Genomic DNA, 15682 nt, shown 5'->3' with positions numbered 1-15682 from the left:
TCAGTCAGTAAGATGGAGAGTAAGGATCTTTGGTCTTACGTATGCTACCATGTGTGGCTTTGTTTCTGTCACATCAAATAAAATGTGTTTCGTTTGGCATGATAATAATTTTACATCCACTGAATGTTGCTACATTAGAATAAAGCAGCAGAAACTCATCTTTCAGACACTTTAACATCTTTAGCTCTAAAGATGAACAATTATTGGCCACAGGCAGTATCAGGCATCAGACCCAAAAATCACAGTCAATAATACAAGGACATCCAAAAAGTCTTCAAAATTAAAATAGGTTATGTCATAACATCTTATATAAAGTTTCACATGTATGGGAATAAAGGAGGTTTTGTCTGCCTTTTCATAGCCAAGTAAACTTGCTGGCCATGATGGTAACAGCTGAAAGGACTGATGGAGGGTGTGAGAGCTGTATGACCAGCAGAGTCAGACAGTGGTGCTTAAACTGTATCTGTTTTGTCTTGTGTATAACAGTGAGGCTATTATGCCAGGATTAAATACTGAAGGTCCAGACAGATTCAATGAGTGACTCGTAAACCAGGCTTGAAACTTCTTTACTGATATTAAGACTTCTGACCTTCCTCGGCAGAGTTTGAATCGTGGCTGTTGAGTTATCTTGTATATTGAGTCAGAATATACAAGAAGAGAGAGAGAGAGGTACCTACCTCTGTTCCCAGATATTTGAAAGACTCACCTGCTCTACCAGCTGTCCTTGGGGTTATGCATGTCGCAATTTGCCCCTACAACACTGCTCCTCTGTCTTGCCTATTACAAGCTTTAAGGTGTTTTCCATCAGTGACCTCATGTCACCAGGGCCATATCATCTGCACATTTTAAAAGAGTCATTGTTGCAATACGGAAAGTACTGCTATTTATATAAATGTAAAAAGAAAAACTGGTGATAAAACACAATCTTGTGGCAATCCTGTGTTTAAAACTCTGTTAAGATCCATACCAACAAAGCTGGGTTGACCTGCAGTTGAATTAAACGGTAAAGTAAAAATGTGAATATTTGCAGTATTAACAGAATATGAATAGTATGAATAGTCCCCTAGTTTGAGGATGTTTGCAGTGTCCAGCAGGAATGAGCTCTCATACTTCACACTAAATTTAGCATAGAAACAAACTGGAATGAGTCGGATTTATCATGGAAGCTACTGCATTATTACTTATTTACAACTACTTTTGAAACAGTGTTATTATAGAAACTACATGGCTGTGCAAATGAACAAATCATGCAATCACACTTCCAAACCCGTTAGAATAAATATAATTATTCTTCTCTGATTCTGACAAAGTGTGCTGAAGAGACAGAGAAATAATATTTCATCAAAGTACCAAAGGAGTACGATAATATCTGCCACAAAGAGACTGCACATGTGGTCTTTAATTAAATGCACAAAAAAAGATTTAAAAGAATTTTTTTTTTTTAGTTGCAGTAGTGTGACCAAAGTTCAAATGTTAGAAAAAGAAATTAATTTTAAGACATCTGTGGAAGGACTCATGTGATGAATGTGTATGAATGTGAGAGTGAATGAATAGTGGCATTGTAAAGCGCTTTGGGTGCCTTGAAAAGCGCTATATAAATCCAATCCATTATTATTATTATTATCATTATGAAACCAGAAACAGCACTCACTCATATCGGTAACATTACTCTTCTTTAAAAAAGTCTGACATCACCGTGTTTGTTTTCCTTGTTCACCAGGAGTTAGACCAGAAGGTCAACATCAGTTTAATCTGTGTGCTCAGTTTAGTAATAGGTTGGAGACATGGTCAGTCTAGGTTAGCTGTGGAAGCAGTTTTCAATGCTGACTTTCTTCTTTTCTACTCAGTGCAAAGGCTGCAAAGTAAAAACATCAAGCCAGTCAGGCCCCTGTTGCTTCTCTACTTGCCTCTGCTGCTGCCACACTGCTGTAAAGCATTTCTTGCTTCATACCATAGAATTATTTATCTTATCTAGCTTTCCAAAAACGTCGGCTTCCCTGTAACAATGGCAGAAAGGGCGGAATGAAAAACATTTTCTCAGGCTCTTTGCAGAAGGAGCCATACACATCATCACACATATAAAGCCTGTCAGCACACTTCTCTCTCTCCATCTGCGATTGTTCTCAATAACCCCTGTTGCCCAGATGAATGATGGCAGGTTACTGGATGAAAGCCAGCATCTACTCCACTTCAACTAAAAAGTCTCTCTCCAGCATTTCATTCAGTACTATTCAATATCAGGCATCGCTGCACAACCCAAAGAGTGATGTGTAAAAGAGGTGGGGAGGCTGAGATGAAAGAGCAGCGGGTTGCTCACGAATGATGAGCTCCGTTGGGTGTGACTGTGGCGATTTGGAGCGAGGTGTTTGTCGGTATGCTGTTTGAAACACAATAAAAAATGTCAAGGTTCAGAATTACCTTGTTTGATTATTTTTTTAAAAAAGTAAGTTTTAAAAAAATCTATAAGTAGAGGATTTGTACAAAGCAACTTCAAAGATAACAATGACGCTGCAACCTTGTGATTTAATCTAAGAAACTTTGGGGAGGAACAAAAATATTTATTCTGTTGATAAAAACTATATTTATATATGTAATCCTTGATATTTACCACACAGTGCACACAGCACAACAAACCCACCAGGATTTTCTTCTCTCTCTGGTATCTTTTTATCTTGCTTAAAAAAAACAGACCCTCCCTGGCGGTATTTTTGTTTTTTTCCCTTTATCTTGATCTTCTTTTTGCCAGAGTGTCTCTCCGTCTCTCTCTGCTCCAGTGTGTTTGTTTGGAGAGTACAGCTCGCCCAGTACAACATGGAAGTACGTCAACGTTGCTGGCTCCTTCGTAGATAAGGGCAACAGGAAAAGACCTCTCATAGAGAGCAGAGACAGGAGGGGAGGAGGACGACAAAGGGCCAAAACCACTACGTTGGTGAGGAAGAAAATATAAATGGAGGGAATAGAGGAGGGATCAAGAGGTCATGCACAGTGCAATAGATCAATGACTTATTACATCATAAAGATTTTTTCTTATGTCTCCATTTACTGAATCCTGTCTTTATCATGTCTGGATGTTAAATTGTTGTAAAGTTTTATAATCTCATTAAGTCTCTTTATCAAGGAACTGCTGCTTTATAAAGATACGAGTGGATGCTGTCATGTCACGTGAGTGTTTTGTCTTCAGTTATTTCCCGTTGTGTTGTTGATTTAGGTTCTTCAATTAAGGCTTCAGATGGGTTCGTATTGGAATTCAGGGAATGTTATTGTATGCTGATGACATTATTTAACTTGCTCTAAACAAAAAAGGAACGCCGATTCTGAAGACTCAAATTTTAATGTGGTACGTGGTTCACGTATGCACACTGGCCACTTTATTAGTTACAACTTGCTGGTACTGGTTTGGACCAACATTTGCCTATAGAACTTGATTCTTCATCGCATAGATTTAACAAACTTGCTGAGAAATTTTGGGCCATCTTGACATGACAGCATCACACAGTTCCTGCAGACCTTTTGGCTGTACATCTATGATGAAAATATCACCATTCAGTACCTTCCAGCATTGCTATATTGGACCAAGACCCGGTGACTATGGAGGCCCTTTGATTACAATACGATTTAAATGCAGATCAACTGATATTAAGGGGTGCAAAGGAATTATCCGCCACACCATTACACCACCCCCATCCTGCACAGTTGATAGAAGGCAGGAAGGATACATGCCGTCATGTTGTTTACACAAAATACTGAACCTACCACCCACGTTGAAACTCATCAGACCATGCAACATTTTTCAAACTTCTTTTGCTCAGTTTTGGTGAAACCATGCGAACCGTAGCCACAGTTTCCCGTTCTTAGCTGACAAAGTGGCGTCCGCTGTGGTCTTCAGCTGCTGTAGCCCATCTACTTCCAGGTTTGATGTGTTGCACATTCATGTCGTGCATTCTGCATACCTCGGTTGAAACAAGTTGTTATTTAAGTTACTGTTGACCTCCCCTCAGTTCAAAGTAGTCTGTCCATTCTTCTCTGACCTCTGGCATCAACATGACACTTTTACCCAGAGAGTGTGTTACTTCTCTTCAAGGTGATCGTGAATCGAGAGTATCAAAAACATGATCTCTGAGAAATGTTTTCACAATGTTAGCTCTCACTACTGTGAATGTTGCAAAAGAAAATCTATTTAAATCTGTTATAGTAAGGTGGAGGCAGACAGGTCAAACTATAGAAGCAAGGAAGTTTTTTGGCACTCCGAGGCCAATGCAAAGTAGACAGCGAATGTGTCAGTGTAGCACAAAAGAAACCAGATTTCCAACAAGTCTGTAATCAAGCATGCTTGAATAGACAAGCCTTTATCTGCAACACGTATTGTTATGGCATTGAGTAAGGAGATAAAAGCAGAAGGTGTAGCATTCATCCCGATACATTCAGTGTTTCCCCTCCCTTTATACGTCTTTATCTCTTCTTCCTGCTTGATTCAGGACTAACGCTTTGATCTGGTTCTTCACATAACAAGGCCCCAGGGTGGACTAACACAGCAGACACAGAACAAATTTAAATATGTGCTTGCATATACATTTGAGTACATATATCTATCCTTAAACTATGTGTACTTTCTGTGATAAACCTATCCAGTAGGCATAGTGTAACCACAAAGCCATCTGAAACCCTGCCCTATGACTTAAGCTATAATTTGATGGTACCACCATTTCCTATTGTTCATTCCAGCTACTTCTTATTCTGCCACCTTTATTTTAACCAAATAGAAGAGGAGTGTACAACTTGAAGAGAAGGAATTCCACCAACAACTAGTGATTTGGTTATACTACTGATCTCAGTTGTGTGTCCTAGTCCACAATAAAGTTTTTGACCGGTATATGTAAACCATCCAGGCACTTTTAGTATATCCCTGCATGTATATATTCCATTGTTAGTTGGACCTCACAAATGCCTTATCTAAGCATGAAGGTGACCGATTTAAGATATAGCTTGTGGGATCATTTTAAGAAAACAGACAATCCCAAGCCGGTGATCTCAAACATACCTAATCATTTGAGACATGCCAGACCCAATCAGTCTAATGCAGGGGTGTCAAACTCCAGGCCTTGAGGGCTGATGTCCTGCAGGTTTTAGATGTGTCCTTGATCCAACACAGCTGATTCAAATGGCTAAATGACCTCCTCAACATGTCTTTAAGTTCTCCAGAAGCCTGGTAATAAACTAATAATTTGATTCAGGTGTGTTGACCCAGGGTGATATTTAAAACCAGCAGGACACCGGCCCTCGAGGCCTGGAGTTCAACACCTCTGGTCTAATGTTAGCTACTTAGCATTGCTAGTTTTAAGCTCTGTTCGATCACTCTTCATTAATGACTAAACGTACCTGTTCATTATGCTCTCAAGCACTCTGGACCATGACTGGGCCATCGCAACATTCAAGATTCAAGATTCAAAGCGTTTATTGTCATGTGTACCAAGAAAAAGCATATCTCTGTACAATGACATTCTTTCTCTGCTGTCCACACACAGATGCCGGTTAAAATGTACAATAGATAAAATACAAATAGCATGAATAAATAAATGGAGACAAAAATGAAAAATTGAAGTATTAAATAGATTTATGTGCAAAAGCGGTATGAGCTTAATATGCTGGTTGATATGTGAGATGACCTGATGTGCAAAAATTATTGTTACTGTTAAAATAGGTCAGCTGTTTAATAACATGGCGATCTTTTTTAGTTATTCCATTAAATTTTTGCTGCTCTGCTTGGGTTCACTGTCCTGTTGCATGACTCAGTTTCACCCAAATTTGAGGATGGCCTCACATTGGGCACTCTCAATGACCGCAGACTGCCCAAATCCTGTGCCTTCAAAACAAGCCCAGATCATCACCCTTCCACCAGCACAAGGTGTTTAGACTGATATGCAAACCCATGCCATGCTGCCATGCTCTTTTTAGAGAGAAGAGGCTTACTCCTGCCAAACCTTCCAAAGCCATACTTGTTCTGTCTTTTTCTAGCTGTACTGTCATGAACTTTCACATTTAATATGCTAACTGAGGTCCGTGGAGACTGAGATGTGGTTTCTGGGGTTTTGCACAGTCTGACCTTGGAGTGATTTGCTTGGAAGTCCACTCCTAGGAAGATTGGCATCTGTCTTGAATAATTTCCTCTCCATGGTCTTCCTCACTGTAGGATGATGGGCTTCAAATTGTTTGGAAATGGCCTTATAACCCTTTCCAGATTGATGGGCAGCAACAATTGCTTCTCTAACGTCACTGCTGATGTCTTTCCTCCTTGGCACATGTGTCAACACACACCTGAATGCTCCAGACCAGCAAACTACTACAACTTGTGTTTTCATAGAAGGGCTCACACTTGCTGATGATCAATTGCAATTGATTAGCCGCACTTGGCAGCTACTTAACCTCTTAAGTCCTATGTGTGTACTTCATTTTTCATGTACTATTTCTATAACTAGAACTTCTGCTAAACAAGTGACAATACAATGTAGCATACTATGTGTTGTTGTTCATATGGGGTGTATTTAGCTAATTCTAAGACCTGATAACAATCAGATTATTTTTATTATGTTTCTATACAGAAAACATTCCTTAGAATTGAAAGACAAGAGGTGTGCTTTATTTTTACACTGAAAAAATAAAATAAAAAGTCAAGAGTGTGCAATTCTCCAGAAAGGATCACTATAATTTCTCTGCTGAAGCCACTTTATCATAATGTGCTGTTTAGTTACAGTATTTGTGTTTAAATACTGCCTAAAGGTCAGGTCAATTCTGGGTGTTGAGGTTATGGAAATATCATTATCTTGATTTAACACCCAAAACATCTGCAGGGGATTAAAGAGAAATTGCTTTTTAACCTTGATAAAAGTTCTTCTATTTCCTGAATCTAACCACATGCAGCCACCACAGCATCTGCAGTAAAAGTAATCTAATTTATGCAGATTAATATCGTCTGCAACCAGTTTCTCAGAAAGTCCAGTGTGTTGAATAAATGCTGCGATTCACTGTCATAATTCACACTTGATTCTTTAAAAGTATTCCAGGAAGTATTTAAGATACTTCATGTCTCTGTTTACGGTATAGCTGTAAACAGAGACTTTTTATACGTGAATTTTAGAGGCACACAAAAAAAGGAGATACTGAATGTGGGGGGAAGGAGACTGGACGGCTTGTTCTGGCCCAGCCAATATGTCTCTTGCAGAAGGCGGTGTGTTGGTGTGGAGGGATTCCCATTCCTCTGAAGTCTGGCACTCGGTATCTTGTTACTCCTGCAGGTCTGATGATTACCCTCCACTCAAATTCCACAGCCCTCATTTACTCCAATCCACACAGGAATCTTGCAAAGTCAGCTTTACACACAGAACAAAGACACACATAAACACAAGGACCAACAACCCCGACGGCTCTCCAGTCCAATTTTAAACCAACTTTTAACTCAAAACATTCAAATCTAATTACTTTTATGACCCCTTCTCTCATCCCCGTTTCCCCTTCCAGTTGTCTCCGTCACAAATTCTCTCAAGAAATGCAACACACAACACAAGAACGCAACAGTCTGGATAATGACTTCGACTGTGGGTGAGGTTTGTGTTGCCACTGCAGTGCTAACCTGGTTGTAAAATGCCATAATACTGCAATCCACATGTAGCCGTTTGTCACCTCGCACCAAACTGTAAGCAGAGCAGCAGCAATGTGGCGGTTTAGCCCTCGACCTTGTCTGCTCCCCTCCTGCTGCAAGGAATGCGGTCGCAGACAGCCGACGAGACACCGACTCAGCTGCGCGTATACCCACAGTTCCGTGTTGCTGCCACAGGACTTGGTGTTCTTTCAGAGAGACCACTTGATTTAAGACATCAGTGTTTGTGTGTTAGTGTGTGAAAAGGTCACACACTCCCTGCAGGACGTGCCTTCACCTTTGTATTTGGCAGTCATCTTGTCGCCAAACACTGCTTCCTTCCTTTTGAAAATAAATTTCCCATTGCTTTATTAAAGTCAGGTCTCTGTCAGGTAGTGTGACATCACAGTGCTGGCCTGTGGGAGAAAGGTCCAAATGGACAGAGGACAGTGCAATTCATAATCAAGAGGCAAGCTTAGGGAATGTCTCTGCTTGGTTAACGTAATTGAAAAAGGAAAGGAATACGATATTGTAGTGATCTCAAGCTTGTCCCACGGTGATATTGCGCAGATGAATTATTTCTCATAGGTTATGTTTCGAGTGTTCACTGGCATTTCTCTTGATTTATCTTGGTAATAATAAGCGCACAGCATTCAATACAAATGGGAGAGAAAGGGCATCAGAGAGAGGGATGTATGTGATGATTTAATGTTATGGCCATGTAGAGGGTATAATGTATAAAACAGGGGAATCTATGGAAGAATACAGAAATCCAAACAATCTTTATTTTGCAAAACCATCGCTAAAAGCAGACCTGCTGAGCATTTTGTACTCAAAAGGCAGATTCTGGGCGGAGTGTCACTTAGAAAGATATTAAGACGATGATTCACACAGCTGGGAAAAACAATTTAAATTGTGTTATAATTTTTGTTGTTTGCCAGTTTGATCTCTGGCAATTGCATGGCTTTTGCAGGTCTGCACTTTAAAGTCAATTTCATTTAGCGCTCTGCTCTGCCAGAAAGACGTTGCAGCTGCTTAAGTAAATGAAATCAGATACGGTGTGAGGCTTGCAATATTTGTGAAAAGCCAACAGACAGTTGAAGACGAGTCATCCTGTTTCTTTCGTCATTAAGCCTGTGATGCCTAAATCTGAAATGGCACCGGTTTTCACAGTATACCAGCTGGTTTTTGTTTTAGTTGTTCTCCATAATGTAGTACTTTGTGTTTAAGTTTTACAATGTATGCCCTAGAACACAAATCCCTATTTTTTGGTGCTTCTTTTCTCCATTTTCCAGTCATTAAAAGAATAGTTAGAACAGAAACATATTAATTAATTGAGAAAATAATATGTTAACTGCAAATCAAGGTAACAGCTAGCTACAGCCCTGTCTCAATGCAAATCTGGTGCTAATAACTTCCTAAAAATGATTGATTTTTATCTGCAATAACTGTGCAGTGATACAGAAAGAACATTTCTACTTGTGTGTGGTAAAAATGTTTAACCTCCTAGGACCTGGCGTCCACATATGTGGACATCACATTTTGGGTTATTTAGACCAAAATACTCAATTCCGCTCTACAAGGGCCTGATATCCACTTACATTATACTGCTACTGTTCTATCAAAATTTTAAACGCATATCCTCATATGTGGCTCTTATTTTTCTTAAAAACAAAAATAAGGTAAGAAAATAAATAAATCTGGTAATTCTTTGTTTTTACATTCATCAGGCCCCAATCAGCCCAAATATCAAAGAGAAATTAAAAATGCATACTGTGGAAGAGTTCGGGTCTTAGGAAGTTAAAAATGAAAATGTGCTTACTGTTATCATTTTGAGGTATAACTCAGTTCCGTCTTTATTAGGTACACATGCTTGACTCCTTCTGACTCCGTCTGAGCTGGTCTGAATAGTTCAGAAACTGCCGATACTGGGATTTTCCCACAAAACCGTCTCTAGGGTTTACAGAGAATTGTATGAAAAAGAGGAACTATCTAGTAAGTGGCAGTTATCTTGGCGAAAATGTCTTGTTGATGTCAGACAGTTTCAGACAGTCTTCTAAATGTCACATCCTACCCTGGTATTGTTGCTGACAACCTGTAAGAACAACCACAGTGTACAAATCTTCTTATGGCTATTTACAGCAGGATAATGGAGCATGTCACAAAGCTCAAAATTTGTTTCTTGAATGAAAATAAGTTCAGCTGTGAAAACAAATGAGGATCCAACTTGAGAACTTACGATGTTTAATAGTCTACATTGTGTACATTGTGCTTTTCTCTCAGCTACATTGGTGTGTGGTGAGGTGATTTCTGTGCTGTCCGTTGTCGTAACTGCGTTTTGCCATTTAAAAGACAGAGTTTCAAAACCTTTCCTCAGAAACCTTCAAGAGATCCTGCTTTTGTGTATTCCTGTGCTCTACATGCAGGCATATGTGACTGCACAGTCAAACAGAGGACGCAAGTAAGCACTGGTTTAGAAACTCACAAATTCCAATTACAGCCAGTTTGTCTGTAAGAACCAGATCAATGTTGGCTCAAAATTCATCACACTAAAGTGCTGTGCTCAAAACATTTTTCTAATTACAATCGGGGAGCTGTGTTCCTGCTAATGTCAGCTAATTTTAGTTACAGTAATAGCAAAGTCTTTTAATTTACTGCACTTCAGTGTTCACTGACCACCCAGAAAGATTTCATAGCAAGAGAGCATGCTATTTACATGTAACAGGGCTTCAGTGTGCATGTGTGTTTGCATGCCTTTCAGCCCATCTGTACTTGTGTTTGTTTTTTGTGTTTTCTTTAGTACGTGCAGGTCAGGAAAGACAAGAGGGCGGCCATACTGGGGTTAAAGCAGCATATGAAAGCCAGAACTGACTGTCATCTTCTTTAAACCCCCTATTGAACTCCCAGCATGTAAACATGGCTAAACTGTGCACGCCCCACCACCTCCGTCACCCCCAATCCCAAGCCCTGGGCCCCCCTTGGGGCACAGGCTGTCTTATCTCCCCACCAGGGAAGATGAAGAGAGGGAGATGGGGGCTTGCTCTTTGTCTACTGGCACTGGGCTTTGTGCTTCTCCCCCACAAGCAGGCACATGTGCACAAATATGTGACAGCATATACACACGAGCACAAACACAGGCAGAGGTGAGCAAATAGCATGCGACACACGCCAGGCAAATGCAAGGACAAAGCATGCAGAAACTATTCATCCATAAATACTGCACACCAGCATTTATACGGTGTCACATGACTCATATTCAAGAAATAATTGGCTTAACAATCCAGAGGATGTCTGCATATGATTGAGTGCTAGATTCTGATTTGAAAAATAATCCTTGACACAAAAAGGTCAGGGTATAGTCACACACCTGCAACAGAACAATGCAGCCACCCCTAACCCCACCTATGGAAGCGCCAACCAGGGGCGCATTATTTTCAGCATGTTGGAAGTGCTCCTTTCAGATTGTCCTCCACGGTGACACAAATGCACCATGTAATTTCAGGGTTTTATTGATTTCTCTTCCTGAGGTCTTCTCCTAATCGCTACACCTTGACCTCAGCAGGAAATGTCATGAGGTCAAGGAAAGATGCAACAAAGAATGTATAAGGGAAAAGATAAATGTGGTGCTCGGTTTACTTTATAATGTAACAGTGGATTTTGTTGACTTGGCTCACATGAAACAGAACGACTGGCGATCCAGTGTAACTGCCAATTAATTAAAGCTTTGTGGCAAAAATGAACAGAATTTAAATTAATCCTAAACACTAGCAAAACAGCAATAGTTAAACTGAGGGCACAACTAATGCAAACTGAACCATGATAAACAACCTTGATATAGGTGTGTATGTATATATATATATATATATATATATTAGGTAAGGTAATTGCTTCATAATAAACTCATTTTATTACAGCAGCATACAGTTCATAGTTCACTCGTGGGTTTTACAAGCCTGTAGATGAAGGTTTAAAACATATGAAGGGATTGTGGCAAGAAATAGAAACATTACCATGCAAGTGATTATCACCACCTGTCAGTTATGTTGATTTTCTTTAAATGGCAGTTGTGAAATACAGAGCGGTATTATCTCACCTCCTTTTACAAGGAGTATCCATTGCGTGTCCTACACTAAAGGAGGTTATAAAGGAAGCACTTGGTATTTTAATTTGAATTGGCCAGCTGTCATTATGAAGCTACTTCCAGGTCAGTTAGGAACCTTCTTAAGCAATAAACAACTATTGGACCTGCAACCCTGGTGAGTGAGGAGGCAGCTTCAATTAAAAAAAACAAAAAAAACTAATTTACAAGCTTCAGCTTGCAACAACTATCGCCTTTGTGACAGAGCAGAACTTCAAGCCATAAATCACCCAGATCAATGGGATTCACTCAGCTGTTGAGAAGCAGGTAGACGAAGTAATACATGCACAAGGACAGAAAAAAACTGAAGGACAGGAGGCCCACATATAGCACATGTCACAAATATGGATACTGACTGAATTAGCTGCTAACCCAGTGGTTCAATAGCAATAGAAGAAAGACACTGCCAAAGGTGGCGAGAATCCAGAAGAATAGAGGTACTATTGGTTGAGATAGTGAAGTGACCCTGATAGAAAAATATTATAACCTGCCACCATGGCTGTAACCAAGGTCACCAATGTCTGAACTTTGTTTTTCTAATACAACACTGTATAAATTGTCCCAACACCACTTGTGACGCTCTGGATGGTTTTTACTTTACTCTATGGGAATTGGCCTGCAGTACGTGTGTTTAAGAGGTTTGGTTGATGCATGGCTATTGGTTTGTTTAGGTATGAGCAGTGAATCAGGGGCACAGCAGGGCCAGAGCCATTCAGTAAGTACCTTTTTTCCTTGTGACATTTTAATTTCATGTGAAAGAATTATTTTGTATTTTTAGATTTTGTTTTATTTCATTTTTTATACTCACAGTTCACCATCACACAGGTGCTCCTGCAAAATAGGGAATCTCTGCAGGTGCTACACCTTTAAAATATGATGCATTAAGTTGAAAAAATTCTGGATTTCACTCATTTCTAGAAATGAGTGAAGAGAAGAAAGACAGAAAGCCTTCTTTCTCTCCTTTTCTTTTCATCCTGCCAGCAAGCCTTAAATGCAAAATTCCCCCAGCAGAGTTTAAAAGATGTTCAAAAAGCAGAATAAAGCACCAATAAAGCCATTTGGGGGGGGGACGAGAGACTATGTATTTTACTCACCTGCGGTGTTACGTTGTTACACAAAATACTGCATTAATTGTTGATTGTTGATACATTATGTTACTTAAGAGTACTCTCTGGACAAACTAATTTGTTACCCTAGTCATTACATTACTGTTGTCTTATTCAGAAGCTTTGTAAGTTAATTACTTGTTAACAATAAAAACCCACAGTCCATTCAGTCCCACACAGTGACACCAATGCCCATCCTAATGAACACACACACACACACACACACACACACACACACACACACACACACACACACACAAGTTTCCTTTTAGTGTTTAAATATAAACACAAAGCTAAATTGAAAAACCAGTCCAAAGAAACTTCAGAGTTACTGCCACTGTAATTCTACTGTGCAAACATGTACGGATAGAAATGGAGGCTACGTTACTACAGGCTACCTGTGTTACCTATTGAAGTTCAGTGTCTGGCTCCTGGGCTGGGGTTGGCATACACTCAGGGTTCTTTGCTGTGTGTGCAGGCACTTGCAAAGCACAGACATTGTGCTAGGAGTATTGTTTCTGTCCTAATGCAGTTTGCACTTTAACACTAGGCTCTTGTTCTTTGGTGCAATGGAAATAAAAGCAAAGTCCATATCGACACTCCTCAAAAGTTATAGACCACTCTACCAACTTCCTCCTTCCTGAAATTAGCTCATTGTAGTGGAAGTGCACAGGAAGAAATAGACATGCTTGACTTTTTAAATTTTTATCATTATTATTATTATTTCTATCCACCCATCTGGCAGATATCTGAAGAACTTAAGTAACATAAGAAATGCCATAACTGCAATGGGATTACTGAACTCAGTATAATAATGTGGTACATTTCTGCATTACCAAAATATTTATTAATGGCAGTAACATGCCATTCCCAACGCTGCTTACCTGATGCTGATAGCCACTTCTTCTTGTGGCTGGAGCTTAAGTGGTCAGTATCCAGGTGATAGTCTTGTCCCATGGTGACTTTGGGGAACTTTGTTTACAGAAGTATCCAGCCATAGCAAACAGTTAGTCTAGCTAAAACATGGTATTTGATGTTATTTATACCACTGGAAGTCTAAGGAGCTTAACCCTGGAAATTTGGCTAATGGCAAACTAGTAAGCTAACACAACGGGCGGGTTTTTTGAAACGTTTGCTACACCACATTTTGATGTGCTAAAGGTAAATAAATTGGTACAAGGCGTGACCGGCTGTTTCTTAGTTCACTTCGGACTTACTTCAGCTAGCATTAACCACTGACAGTTTCACAGTAGCATAACTGTCATTTGACAGTCAAAAGGTATAGTGTATATTAACGCCAAATTTTTATCAATAAATGCTACTCGTTTGCTCAACTGGGATTAGCTGCCATTTACTGCATCATACCACTAGGGGCACCGCTTCACCAATTCCACTAATTTATAATACAACACCTCATTCTCAAAAAGAGCTAGAAAAAAGTCTTCACTATTGTATTTATTTGGCTGAATATTCTTTCCTTAGAAGATGTTGAAGGCAGCGTTTTTGCTGTTTTTTCCTAAAACAGACTCATTTAAACATACTGAGTCAAATACTGTGGAACTAAATCACTCGTGTTTTTCCTAGAAGCGATTCACACAAACAGCTTACTTTTGCTGTGTACGTGTACATGCTGACGAGAGATTCTGGAGAAATCTGCAATACTTTTAATGGAATTATTGAATCGGGGTCACCCTGTCTGGAGAAGTCATGGGTCATGGATATAAGGACACACAACCACACACAGCTCCGAGCCGCTTTAGCTGTATTAGCAGGGTTGGGGATTATTGTTTCGAAGGACACACACAACACACACACAGATAGCCATGAGATTTAAGGGTCCCATCATGTGGAAATAGATTTTGATTTAAGTGACTGTCTCTGTGTGAAGGTTTCTTTATGGGTTTTGAAGGAGATACAAAGATATAAAGTTGTGTAGGTGTTGAGCACAGTCTTTAATAAGAAAGAATATAAATATGCATCCATCCTTGTGTTTCAGCCACAATCACTTGCTGACATATCTTTTTCAATGTGGCTTTATGTTTGTGGTTCTTAGGCTTATGGTGTAGTATATCACAAGCAAAAAATTTGCATTTTTCAGTCTTTTTCTTTTTTAAAGGTTCAAATAGACAAGCAAAATGCAGCAATAAGAAACATATAAGCACATAAATTCCCCACTAATTATGCTGGACAAGATCTATTTGAAAGGTCTGATATTTCAGACACTTCTAAAGGGTTTCATCAAATAAGGAGGACATGAAGAAAAACATACAGACATCTTTCTGTCTCCACTGCAAAGTTGCTATCAGTAAATATGATTTTTGTCTCTGGTATTCTCTATGAAATGCCATGTGTTCTTTGGCAGAGTGCAGGATGGGGTGGTTAGAGGGGATTGGATGGCGTGGAAAGTGGGTCTTGTGAATGTAGGTCTTTGAAACAGTGTGTGTGTGGGTAAAGCAGGCTTACAGTAGTAATCCTCTTCACAGACACCCATCTGACTAGCAACAGGACGGGACCCAGACAGACACACACTCATGCCTCACGCATATACGTGTTTGTTAGAAGGAAATCTGTTTTGGTTTGCCCTGTTTTGAGAAATAGGCTGTTAATGTGCCAACATCTCCAAGTGCATGCTCGATACACCCCTCTGATATCTGGAGATGTCTAAGTGAAGTTGTAATCTTCCAGTAAAGTTTTAATTTCCTTAGGTGTGGCACCAAATTCTTCTGCGATTGTTTTAATGCTGCATTCTTTTTGTTTTTATCAGCCCTTTAAATAAAGTTGCGCCTCCAGGAAACCGGACCCTCTGTT

This window comes from Haplochromis burtoni, unplaced genomic scaffold, assembly GCF_018398535.1.
Source record: "Haplochromis burtoni strain Fernald_Lab_line unplaced genomic scaffold, NCSU_Asbu1 Contig_137, whole genome shotgun sequence".
Classification (NCBI taxonomy): Eukaryota; Metazoa; Chordata; class Actinopteri; order Cichliformes; family Cichlidae; genus Haplochromis; species Haplochromis burtoni.
This window is presented reverse-complemented; position numbering follows the sequence as displayed.